Here is a 13413-nt window from a genome sequence, read left to right as displayed (position 1 = left end):
TCCTTCACCTAAGATCATCATGGCATTAACATTGTAAATGCTGTATTGTACCTGGGCAGGAGAAAGCCTTGATCTAGCACAGCAAATCAACTGATACTACAAAAATCAAGGTGCATTGTGCTAATCTGCAGTTCGCCCTTTAAGAACTGTAATTGATATAGATTAGCTGTATTGACATTGCTGTTTGCTTGTCATTCTGTGTTAATACAGTACATTGTAACATTTATAACGAAGTCATGGACCTGGGAGGCACTAATCCTTCACTCAAGTGTAGGCTGAGCCCCAGCTGCTGAGAAAGACGCTGTGGAGAAAAGGGCCTGGGGGTCCTGATGGACAGCAGGTTAACTGTGAGCCAACAATGTGGCAGCAGAGAAGGTCAGCTTCTGGGCTGCATTAGCAAATGTGTACCCAACAGGGCAAGAGAAGTGATTATTTCCCTCTGTTTGGTACTTGCGGGACTACAACTACAGGACTGTGTCCAGTTTGGGCTCCTCTGTGCAAGAAAATATGGTGACAGAGACAAGTGGCACATGGCAAATTCCTATTAAGATATTATGCAAAAATGTTCACCCTTAAGGTGGTCAAACACTGGAAAATGGGACCAGAGAGTCTGTGGGGTCTCCATCCTGGGAGGTATCCAGAATTTACCTGGACAAGTCCCTCAGCCTTGTTCTTCCTCGCCCTATCTAGGCCACCTGGACCAGATGACCTCCAGAGGTTTCTTCCAACCTCGGCCACTCCATGATTCTATGTTTGGAAACAAATTTTCTACTACTTTATCATAAACCCATGGCAAACTGTCTCAAATTAATGATTTTTTACCTACTTATACGAAAGTATGTTTGGGACCTTAATGAGAGCAGTGCTGATGACAATACCTAACAATTTAACACCGTAAGATCCAAAGCACCTCCTGAAACACCCCAGCTGTCAACAGTGACTAATTACTTAAGTGGGGACACAGACAGGACCTCATTCAACACTGAGCAGAGCTTGGTTCTAGTTACACATGGTTTATGGTAAATGCAGGAATACTGAGAAAAGGTAGAAATGGAGGTGGGTATTTCCTGGGCACCTGCCCACCTGTCCCCAAGGTTATCTAACCTGCTCTTCAGAAGCTTCAGGGAGATTTCACAACACTTTTTTGACTGCCTATTGCTCACCTCTAGTATTGTTATTGTTAGAAAGTTTCACCTCTACCTTAGAACTACGCCAGGCGGGTTACCCTATCAAGAAATAAGAAAAGAAAGAAGAGGAAAAGAGACACGGAGAAAAAATGTGGAATAGAATGAATAAAAACACCATGACTTGTGTTACAAAGTGAACAGCACAGACACAAAAGCTACCTATCCTGCATGTAAAAGGTAGAACATACAAGCAGGAGTGGATCTGTAGAGCAGTGGATCAGTTGGTGTTGAGGTCCTGAAATCCACATTTCAGTGTTCACTTGTTTGTTTGTTTTATTTTGGACTAGCTGTAGGTTGGCTTTGTTGAATGCCCCTCTGTGACAACCCTTGGATGCTCCCCTGGAGCACATTTTCCCATTTGTTCCCATCAACAGGAAGCTGGTTCATGTGGTCTGAGGCTGCTTTGCCATGCAACCCAAAGCAGAGATCAAGAGATTTGCTATAAAAGCGAGCTTGTGTTCTGAGCCAACACCCTAAGGTAGATGCTCCCAATGAGACTGTGCAGAAGAAGGCTGTAGGCATTCATGTAAATATACAGCAGAGAATTTAGAAACTACACGGCAAGAGAAGAGGCAGTGTAGACTTTTAAAAAGTGTGCACATGGCATACAAGGTGATACTGATAGATTATTCATACTGATGCAACAAAAGGAAGGAAAGACCAACAATAAATGCTTAATTCTTCTAAACTGGCCACAGGGCTATCTTTAGAGGTTTACTAGATAACTAATGTTACTTATTAGTCCTCTCCAGGCAGCCTTAATAAGCATCGAACCCAAAAATGTCAACTCCACGTTCTATTCTCTTCCACATCTTAATGCAAGGTGTCAGTGTCATTAACGTATCAACATGGTGATGAGCTAGGAGCTGTCTGGAAAGCTTTGTTTCCCATCTGGCTTTCAGCACTGTCAGTTTTGTGATGGCAGGAGCTATGAGGAGGCAGGTCCCAGCCCTATGGCAGGAGAAGCCCCTGGACATGTAATTTGGGTACTGCATGTACCTGCCTGCAGTAGGGCTGTGGTCCCCTATAGAGGCTTATTTTGCCCCATTCTAGACCAAAATGTCAAGCACTGTGTCTTTCACTCTAAGCAGTGTCCTGAAATGCACTTCATGTGCTTGAGTTCGTACCAATCGCTTTTCCTAACCTTGACACTGGAGGATACCAGCACAAATCTGCTTCTGCTGACTCCTGGACCCAGACACGCAGGAGCCCAGACAGACCTTCTGTGCTACCACAGAACCTCTTCAGTAGGGAAGTTTCCTTGTGTCCAGGTTCATGAACTTGAGGACAACTTTTCAGCACTGGAGGAAAGCAAAGGTGAGCCAGGGAGTCAGTAAGATTTAAAATGCAAAGTAATATAATAATAATAATAATAATAATATATTAATACAAGAACCCAGGAGTGGGAGAGAAGAAAAGAGGACATGCATGACTTTTTATGCAACTAAATGCAAGCCAGACCAGAGTGTTTTCTATTAGCAGCATCTAAATTAACCAGTTTTAGCCAGTTCAGGTATGTCTACGTGAGAGGGAGTGAAGTGCAGCCATACCCCTAAACATTGCTTCAGGGTGATGGGAGTGCCTGGATTAGCTCAGCAAGGCTCAGCTTCTCTGGGAAGAGGATATCTGTGGATCTCCAAGGATGGTTTAAAGTATGATAAAAAGAAGCACCAGCAAGGTAATGCCAGAACATGCTAGGACACCAGGTGCTCCAACATCCCAAAATCACATAGCAGTAGCCTAAAGTACACTGTCAGCACCTGCGAGGAGTCCAGATCTGCTCTTTTTACAGGAATAAGGAATATTAACTTAATATATTTTTGCTCCCTCTGAGGGATGCACTTCTTTCCTCTGCAGAGCCGAGGGTGGAAGCTTTGTCCTGCTCATGTGCCATGGGAATTTGCTGTGCCCACACGCTGTGGCTTGGGAGCAAAGTCATATAGGGAGCTATGGACGCAGCTGAATCAAGGTCTGAGTGAGTGAACAGCACTGCCACAGGCACTGGCCCAGGCTGCCCAGAGAAGCTGTGGCTGCCCCATCCCTGGAGGTGTCCAAGGCCAGGCTGGATGGGGTTTGGGCAACCTGGTCTGGTGGGAGGTGTCCCTGCCCATGGCAGGGGGTTGGAACTGGGTGGTCTTTAAGGTCCCTTCCAACCCAAACCATGCTGTGATTCTATGACTAAACATGGAGGACAACAGAGGACATTTTATCACTTCACGTACCTCTGGTTTGATGGTACTTATTCATACAACTTGGGCATATTTAGGCATTAATTCAGCAATGCTATAAAACATGAGTTAAAATCAATTTCTTTTTCCAATGGATTTGTTCTAGAGATATATTTTCATGGTTCACCAGAGATACTACTACATTAATTTCTCTTGCAGAAGCAGCCATCTGAGCCAACTTGGTGCATTTAGAATTAAATTCAGAGTAACTATGCTCTAGTTCAACTCCGATTTCCCCAAGCCCATGGTTCAAGCACATCTATTCTTCCCAGCTCTAAAACAACTTTTCCCCCTCCGGAGGGAGCAGAGGGAACTTGAAAACTCCTGAAGACACCAGGGGTTTGGGAAGGACTAGGACCACTCACTGTACATTACGTTATCATCACAAACCCCACTCACAATGCTCTCAGGGAAAACCTAGTTGTAGAGATTCACTTCAAAGCTTTTGATCTGCTGTTGCTCCTCTGACTTGATTTATGCTGTAAAACTGGTCAGGTTATACCAATGGGAGATCTAATAGGTTTACCTGTAAAATTGTATGTTAATAGAAATTGTAATTAAAACTGCAGAGCAGAGTCAGTGTCTGTCTTCACTGGTAGCTGCCAAGTTTACACTCATCTTTCCCCACTTCTTCTTACTGTTCCTTTTATACCTGTTCCTTAATCAAGCGACACTTGGAACACCTTTGCAGCAGGACAAATTATAAAGCAGCACTGTAAAACACAGGTGTCAGGGTGCTGGAGAGGGGAAGGGGGCCTCCTCATTAGCACCCACACCCATTTACACCAGACCAGCTCACCTGTCACCAAGCTGGGTGGTGCAGCTGACACTGCAGATGGAAGGGATGTCATCCAGAGCGACCTTGATGGGCTTGAGAAGTGGAACCATGCAAACATCATGAAGTTTGTTGAGGCCAAGCCCAAGGTCCTGCACCTGGATCTAAGCAATCCCAAACATCGGGACGGACTGGGTGATGGTCTCCCACATTTGGGATACTCCTCTGGAGTGGTTTGCAGTCACTGGGAGTGACAGATACTCACAAGGAACAATTCAGATACCTTCTGTTGTTAGCCACCATAAGAAGATGGGCTAATCACACCCTGGAATTGCCCATGCCTCCATAAAGAGAGCTGAGGGTGATCAGCTCAGCTATGGACACCCAGTCCAGCCTTCTTCCATGAGCCACCCAATCCGTTTCCAATGGAGACCTGCATCACCATCTGCAAGCTGCAAGGATCCAATGGGGCACAGCTGTGATACCTGCAGTTAATGTCTATATCCAATACACATGCAGATGAGAAACCTGCATTCTGTCATGTCCTAATTTGACCTGCTTTACTTTGCAATCTTAATCGTTTTCTTTTGCTTGTGTTGGTTCTTGGGCTGTTTTAAAAAGTAACAACAACAAATTGTAAAAGTAACAACAACAAGATATCTGGCTTTATTTTGGTCCCATCTCAAGAGGTCTGCGCCCTCAAGGTCTGCTCCATGGAGCTAGTGGGGTATGTTGGAGTGTCAGCAAGCAGATGAGGACATTTCACAGACAAAAGCTGACAGAAAAGGAACGTGCTCTTCTTACGTCCTATTCTAAGAAGAGTCTCAACCATTTGGACTGAAACCACACCAGAATTCATCCTGAAGCAGAGTTAACACACAGAAGCTCTTTGCACAGACCTGCAGCTCAGCAAAGAGCACTACAGCTGTGAAGCAGGGCCATCAATAGTCTTTGTTAAATTCCTGTTAGATTATTGGCCTCAGTGATACTGAATGAGTTTCACCTCGAGTTGGACACTAACAGAGAGGATTTCCTTTATCAGTTTTGAACTTGTTTCTCTCTGGTTTCATTTAGCGCCTTTTTTTTGCCTAGTTTGGAGGTCAGGAGCTCCCACTCAGAGCCTTTGACACAGAGGTACGTGTGTCATTTGTATAGCTGCATTCTTGACATATTTGCTGGAGCACAGTCACATTAATGTCTAACAGGCTAATATCAAATACCTGCAATGCCCCTTGCAGACCTCCCAAACAACCTCAAGCACAGTTATTGTAATTCTGGAATTCCTGCTGGTGGCCAGACTGATGACTAAATGGATTAAAGAGGTGTTGTTGGGAAACAATAAAAGAAGACATCTGATGAGACGTCCTTGTGGGTGGCAGCACACAAACAATAGCACCTGAATACCTAGGTCACATAGCTGAGGCACAACCACCCATGAACAAGTTGGTCATGGAGCAAATCATTGCAGACTCCTGAAGGACACAGTGGTGATTTTGAGCTGTTGGTGGTGAGAGAGAAGAAAAAACATGTCAATAATTCAGCCCTGCTCTGAGCATGACATAAGGGCAATAGCACCACCAGCAAAATCCCCGTTCTGCTTTTCACTGCCCGAAGGAAGGAGCAGATTTCTAGGTCAGTGTTTTTCAACCCAGAGATCTAAGACATAAAACAGTCTCAATGACTCAAAGCAGGAGAGAGAGGGAATATAAGCATGATATTTTTCTCCTTAAAATAGGACCTGGTTAGGCAATTACCAGACAGTGTCCATGACCACCAATTGCTGGTCACTTCAGCAGAAAAATGAACAAACCTTCAGGCTTTCTGATGTGGCTCTCAGAAGACTTCCCCCAGCCAAGGCTATTTTTATTCCAGATCAAAGAATATCGATTGCTATGAGCTAATATCTGCCTCTAACAAGAGCTGTGCATTGAGCTGTCTTGGCTGTCACAAGAGAAGCTGTCTTTGCAAAGGAAGCTTTTTTACCAGTAATGCAACCTTTGATGTGACATGGAGTAATTTTTCCATGTCTCAGTTTCTTTTAAGTAAAGCAAATATCGTATGTTTATCTACTGCGGAATATAGTAGTCTATTAATAGTCATAAAGCAATTCAAGACTCTTGAATGGAAGGTCTTAAATATGACAAGTGATATTATATCATTAATATCTTAATATTGAGATAGCTTAGGTAATGTTTAACTGTAGAATGAAACAGATGTAATAAAAATGACACTTAGACAAGCATTAATTGCTCTTCTAATCAAAATACTGTCCCTCTAATTGGACTATTATCTTCTAAAAATTGGATTGATTCAGTGAAAGGTGTATTTACAAACACTTTATCTTCAGAGTGTTTAAGTTATCAACATAGGTTTACATTAATAAATTACACTTGAGTAAAAATTATACTTTGAATTGGTTTTCAGAGGCTAACCAGAAATAAAAGATTCCAATGGTATTTCATCTGCTTTATTTTAAAATGTCAAAAGAAATTATTGTGTGTATATGAATAACATTTTCATAAAATACCAATATACATAAAAAGAATATTTTATAGCTGTCAGAAGAGCCCCAACTCCTTTTTTACATGATCAGACCAGCCTAGTGCTTCTGTTTGCATTGCCATTAATATTCATTCATGATTGTTTTGAAATTGTTAGTGGTATTCATTTGTGTTTTCATAAATGTACACAACGAATCTGACACAGATAGGCAAATGTCTAGGAAGTGAGGTGAGAGCTTTATGTATCAATTCTCAAGAAAAACATGTTTTTACAGTTACATCAATCAAGAACAGGGTGCCTGGGATATTCATCCTCAGTCTTCTCTGGTGAAGATTTATCTACTAATTTGTCAGTGCTTTAAGGAGATGTCCACTACCCAGCACGCCATTTCATAGAATCATAGAATCATAGAATCATAGAATATCCTGAGTTGGAAGGGACCCATTGTGGTGGTTTTACCGTGCTAGGCAGTTGAACACCACAACCGCTCTCTCACTCCCCCTCCTCAGATGAGGAGTGCAGGGCGCAGCACTGTATGGGCTGCTGCAGGGAAAGTTAACATCCCAGCAGCACCCATAAGGATCATCAAGTCCAACTCCTGGTACCACACAGGTCTACCCAAAGGTTTAGACCATGTGACTTAGTGCACAGTCCAATCGCTTCTTAAATTCAGACAGGCTTGGTGCAGTGACTATGTCCTTGGGGAGCCTGTTCCAGTGTGCAACCACCCTCTCAGTGAAGAACCTCCTCCTGATGTCTAGTCTAAACTTCCCCTGCCTCAGCTTAACCCCATTCCTGCAGGTCCTATCACTGGTGTTTATGGAGAATAGGTCACCTGCCTCTCCACTCTCCCTCCTGAGGAAGTTGTAGAACACGATGAGGTCCCCCCTCAGTCTCCTCTTCTCCAGGCTGAACAGGCCCAGTGACCTCAGCCACTCCTCATACGTCTTCCCCTCCAGGCCTTTCACCATCTTTGTCGCCCTCCTCTGGACACTCTCCGACAGTTTCATGTCCTTTTTGTACTGTGGTGCCCAGAACTGCACACAATGTTCAAGGTGAGGCCGCACCAGCGCAGAGTAGAGCAGGACAATCATTTCCCTCAACTGACTAGCAATGCCATGCTTGATGCACCCCAGGACACGGTTGGCCCTCCTGGCTGCCAGCGCACACTGTTGGCTCATATTCAACTTGCTGTCAACCATGACCCCCAGATCCCTCTCTGTGGGGCTGCTCTCCAGCGTCTCGTCGCCCAGTCTGTCTTTCATCTTTCTATGCATTTTGCTTTCACCTTATTCCTCAGCCACAAACATGGTACTCTCTCATTCTCTCCACTCTGAAATCAAAACACCAAAACTATTGAAGCTTTTCTTGCCTAATGTGAACACAAGGCTCATGAAGATGTAGGATGGCAGGGATGGACTTCCACAACCATTTATGATCTTAGCGCTCCATCAAATTGCTCTCCTCTGAACCCCCACTTGAGTCCCTCGTCCCACATGCTGCTCTCCCTGATCTCTAATCAACATAGTGAAGGCAAATAGGTTAATGCCACAGTTCCACACGTGCTGGGTTTCCTGTTTGCACACAAGGACTCCTTCCTGGCACAACTCTGCTTACTCTGCTGGTGAAAGTGCATGTAAGCAGTGAACAATGGGTTGCCAAAGCTCATGTGTGACAGCTCCACCAGGAGTACTGCTCCCTACCTCCTGCAAGGGCTGACCTGCTTACATAACCCCACTTAAATCACAAACACTTGCCATGGCTTCTGGGATAAGAGTCAAAAGATTGAGTTTAAATATTAACAAAATGCTCTGTGGGACACAAGGCAGTCAAGGCTGAGTAGGACCTTCTGCAATTGGGTTGTACCAGTTTCAGAAAATCTTAGGTTTCAGTTGCCTCCTCATGTATACACAATAAAATTTCATTTTCCAACACTAGGAAGTTGACAAGAGAAAGAGTTGACATGATCTTTTTTTTCCATAAGAAATGCATTTTTATCTCATTTTGTTAAATTAAGCCAAGAATAGTCTCTTCTCAGCCCAGAATGTTCAGCACTTCCTGCTTCCCCGTACCACTCCACAGGAGCTCCTCTAACTCCAAATCCCATCTGAGGTGGGAGAAAAATGGGAGGCAGGTGGGATAACAGGAGGAGGAGGACTGGAAGCAGGGTGGTAGGGACATCCTTCTGCTCTTCCTTGCTGGTGGGTCTGACTTCTGAGCCTGCTGAAGGAGCCTCAAAGGAGGGTAGCCCAGCTGCAGAGCTGGCTATCACAGGACACCAAAGGGACTGAAAGGGACCCCAAAGGTGAGGTTCTGGATATGGGATCACAAAAACAGTGTTTCAGGTTTTGGTAAATCTCATTATAAAGAGCTGTGCTTTAACCAATCATTAAAGTGCAAATCAAAACCAGTTACTTAAGAGTAACAGAAACTTGGCTTCAGGTGGATAACAATTGCTGTAGAAACTTTAGGAAAATCTTAAAGTGCTCAAAAAAGTTGGAAGGGTTTTTTTAGAGGTGGGTACCCTTTTGAGAAAGCCTCACTTTATATCCAAGAGAAGAGACAGAAAGATTTTTGGACTTGCCACCACAGAGAGCAGGAGGTCTCTTTTCCCACAGGCAGGCTGACCTCCAGCCGTCAGGACTCAGGCTGGTTGTGATGAGGCAGCCTTTTCAACCCAAACTGCAGCAGCTCACTGGTCTTTAGCATATCACAAGCCACATGCAGACAATTCATGTACATCGTTTATTTATTGTGATTGCTAATTAGGAGCTGGCACCAATGGGAAAAACAGCAACACATTTATATCTTAGAGCTCAGATGGCAGTCCATGTGCATCTTCCCCTGATGGTGAATGACTGCTGTCCAAAAGCAATTGCAGTCTGACTCCTCAGTGCCATTTAGAAAAGGCTCTGAGTATGTAGTTCAGAAAAGAAAGGGTGAGATTGGCTAGAAAAACAGAATGGTTTAACAAAATGAAGGAGTATACACATTTGTGTGGTTGTTTTTCCATAGGTGCATGCTTTTCCACATTTAATCAGGGCTTGTACTGATAGTGACATTAGACAACAACCTACCTGCATTTATCAGATGTACTTACATACATGTTTTTTTTACTTTAGGCCCATCCTGAGTCATAAATGAAAAGTTTTTTCCAGAGGACCTTGGAAAGTATTATATAATGTAAGTGCAGACAGTAATTGAAAGGTAATTAACTTTTTATCATAAAGGCAGATAATAAAAAGTGCAAATGCTTGAGTGTATTTTTCAGGTATAACTTTCATGTAAAGGAATAAATTCTTTACTCTGAGGGTGGTGAGGCCCTGGCCCAGGCTGCCCAGAGAAGCTGTGGCTGCCCCATCCCTGGAGGTGTCCAAGGCCAGGCTGGATGGGGCTTTGGGCAACCTGGTCTGGTGGGAGGTGTCCGTGTCCATGGCAGGGGGTTGGAACTGGGTGGTCTTTAACGTCCTTTCAAACCCAAACCATTTGATGATTCTATAATTTCATTACCAACCAGATTTGATGACCCAAACATACCCAAACACACAGTCTGTGTAAACTTTTTTTGTTGTTGTTTGTTTGTTTTTAATGCAACCATCCTAGGAAGAAAAGCAGGGAAGATATTCCGGAGATATGAAGAGCCTTAAAATGATTGATTTGTTTTCTGGCCTTTCCTTCCAGGAGGATCACCTCCCAGACCTTCAGCTGTAGGTTTCTAGCTGGCTTAAGCAGTTTTCCCCACCTCCCTTTGTCCAGCCTGTACAACAGCCCCGTTGTGCTTACAGTGGCTCCCAGATGCCAGCAGCCCCATCCCGAGGAGCATTTGCATCCTCATCTTGGAGGGGGCAGCCATGCTGGAAATCCTGTTTTATTTTATGGTCCTTTGGTCTGGTCTAAGTTCCCTTCTTCATAGACCTTACTAGCTGGGTTCCCCTTTCCTTTGCTATTTACCATTCCCAAATGCTTATTCTTTTGGGACTTGTATTCAAGATTACAGTTATTTTTCCTAGCCTCTATGCTGCCGTTCAGGTAGATGGATCCATTTCTTACTGCCTTATTTTCAGGTCCTTTTGCACGAAGGTCAGTGTGGGACAGATTCCTGTTGTAGTTTCACCCCAAAGACACGCTTCCCTCAATTCCGCACTCCAAGCTCCATCAGTGACTCAGTGGGAATGATGCCAGCTATTGAGAAAGAAGATAATTTCCTGGGGCAATTATCTTTTCTGAGATGGCCTTGATCCTAAACTGATTAGACCCATTATTTTTAGTTTGTTCAGTCTGGCACGGTTTCAACCTGAAGCAGTCTGGCTGAGAGCAAAGGGGAGTGCCGGCTCGAGCAGCAGGCATGGTGGCCTGGGTCTGCTCCTCACAGGCTGCTGCAAAAGAAGGTGCCACCATCCCCAGACCTGAGGGCTTTCCCCTGCACAGGGGCAGTGTTGCTGCTAAAGCCTGCTGGTTACAAAATGTCTTGCACACACAGCTTTCAGATTTGCTCCTCTGCATGTTTGCATCCCAGGTGGAGGAAGTACAGCTCTCCTAATCAATCGGGCTGCAGATATGAATGGTGATAGGGGCCAGTGTGGGATCCAAAGGCAGCTACTGGCCTGATTACAGCCCTGAGTGGATGAGCCATCCTTGAGGCTTGGCACAGGGAGCAGATAAGCCTCTTCTAATCGTGAAAAAACAGCTAAAAATAAAAGCTTTTCACCAGAAGGCTGTATGCTGGTTACACGGGTAAGCCACGTGAACTGTGAGGTTTGTTGTACAGGCAGGGGCCAAAATACCAACTGCAAACATCTTGCGGAGGGGGGAGAAGCTCAAATGACTCGGCGACGCTCTGGATGAGCCCAGCAGTCCCAGCTTAGGGACAGTGAGCACAGCAGTACAGGCACTGACACCCCCACTGTGCTTCTGCTGCCTTCAGGGAGCCCAGGTTGGGCTTTGCACCTTGTGAATAAATAAAAAAATTGTTCCAGGAATGGGGCTGGTGTGTGCTGCTGTGTCCTTGTCATGGTAGAAACAGCCCCGAGCCCCAGCTGAGCACTCAGGCCAAAGCAGTGAAACAGAAGTGTCTGCCAAGGCTTGTCTTCTGTGTTAGGACCTGAACGGCTTTCAGAGAATGTAACAGCAACCCACAAAACCAAATACATCCTTTGAACAGAGTCATACGTAGTATTTTGTGATTATTTTATTATGAGCAAATGCCATTCTTGTAAACTGCGTCAAATAAGTAGTGTTAATAAGGAGTGCTAAGTCTGTAGTTATCTCAAAAGCCTGAATTTAAACTTTCCTACTTCTGCCTTCTGCCCAGCAGACAGAACACCGGGTCAGGCCAACTGCTGATCTGGATAAAGATAGCTTTAGCATTTCCACGTATCGCTCTGCAAACAGGCAAATAGGAGGGAAATTTGGGGTATTAGGGAACTCAACAGAGGATACACTGTGATGTTTGTGTTTTTTAAACATTTTTTAACATCATGAGAAACATCTCATTTATAGATGGAGAACGATAGGAATGAACAAAATGTTTAACTTCTTGTGACTGAACTCAGCTCTTGAATTTTATCTTTAGTTTTCCCTTCTCATATTTACAATAGTAGCAATTTTAAAATACATTTAAAATGTTACTTTTTTTACACGTATATTAATATTTTTAAAGTATGTGGTCTCTATATGTTATAGGCCTCAACTTTGAAGAAACGAAATTTGCTAGTACTAACCTAAAATTTAATCTAAATTGCTTCAGTGTGTGGTCTTTGAGCCTACTAGCCACTACTTTACCTCTAAGGGTCTCTCTAACACCAGTAAGAGTGGGAAATTTTAAATAATAATAATAATAGACTGAAGAATTTCAATGACAATTCACTGCAATACAGAAGCTAGAAGTTCATCTCCTAATAATTACCAAAATAGTCAAGGGAGCAAGGTTCCTTAAATAATCTGCCACTATCCTGACACAGCATCAGAATACAAAATTCTCCAAGTCCCATGACTACATGGTTTGTGCAATCCCAAGGGAAGAGCACGCTGGCAATAAAGGTGAGTTCGGGTTAAAGTTTCCAAATCCAGATGTGATTTCAAACAGTTATAAAGAGTGGGGATGTAGACACCTGAGCAGTGCTGGAACAAACACTTGGCGAGTAACTCAGGTGGTGGTGTGGGGGAAGTGCAGAGCCCAGAGCAGCGGCTGCGGGAGTGCTGTGGTGGAGTACCAGAGTATGGACCCCTTCAATGGCAAGGCCTGCACACAGGCCCTTGTCAAAATACCTTATGTAACGTGATTCTTTCTTTTACAGGATGTATCTTTTGAAGACTGAGAGGCGAGCGGCTGGAAATGGCAGTGCAGTCAGGTTTGTGACTTACACCAGTGCTAAAGGTGAAGCTCCGTGACGAGGTGCTCATAAGCTTGTCTCTTCCTAGAGCTCAGCTAGGTGAGCCCCTCTGCTAGAGGAACACAGCTTTCTTGCTCCATGAGCAAAACGCCAGATCATTTCATTTTGCACGTTCTTGCAAAACAAGCTGGAGCTGATAGGAATCCAAGCACTGATAAGTCACCTGGAGAAATATTGGGAAATACATTCTTCCATGTCACTGTTACCTGAGGGAAACCTCAGGCTCAATTCACAACGTTTAAGGAATGGCACAGTCTAAAGTATCTGGAGATAATGAAGTATTTTATTGCACTGCTATCTGCAAAGGTAAACCACGTAGGGAGACCTAG

This window comes from Oxyura jamaicensis, chromosome 1 (assembly GCF_011077185.1).
Source record: "Oxyura jamaicensis isolate SHBP4307 breed ruddy duck chromosome 1, BPBGC_Ojam_1.0, whole genome shotgun sequence".
Classification (NCBI taxonomy): Eukaryota; Metazoa; Chordata; class Aves; order Anseriformes; family Anatidae; genus Oxyura; species Oxyura jamaicensis.
This window is presented reverse-complemented; position numbering follows the sequence as displayed.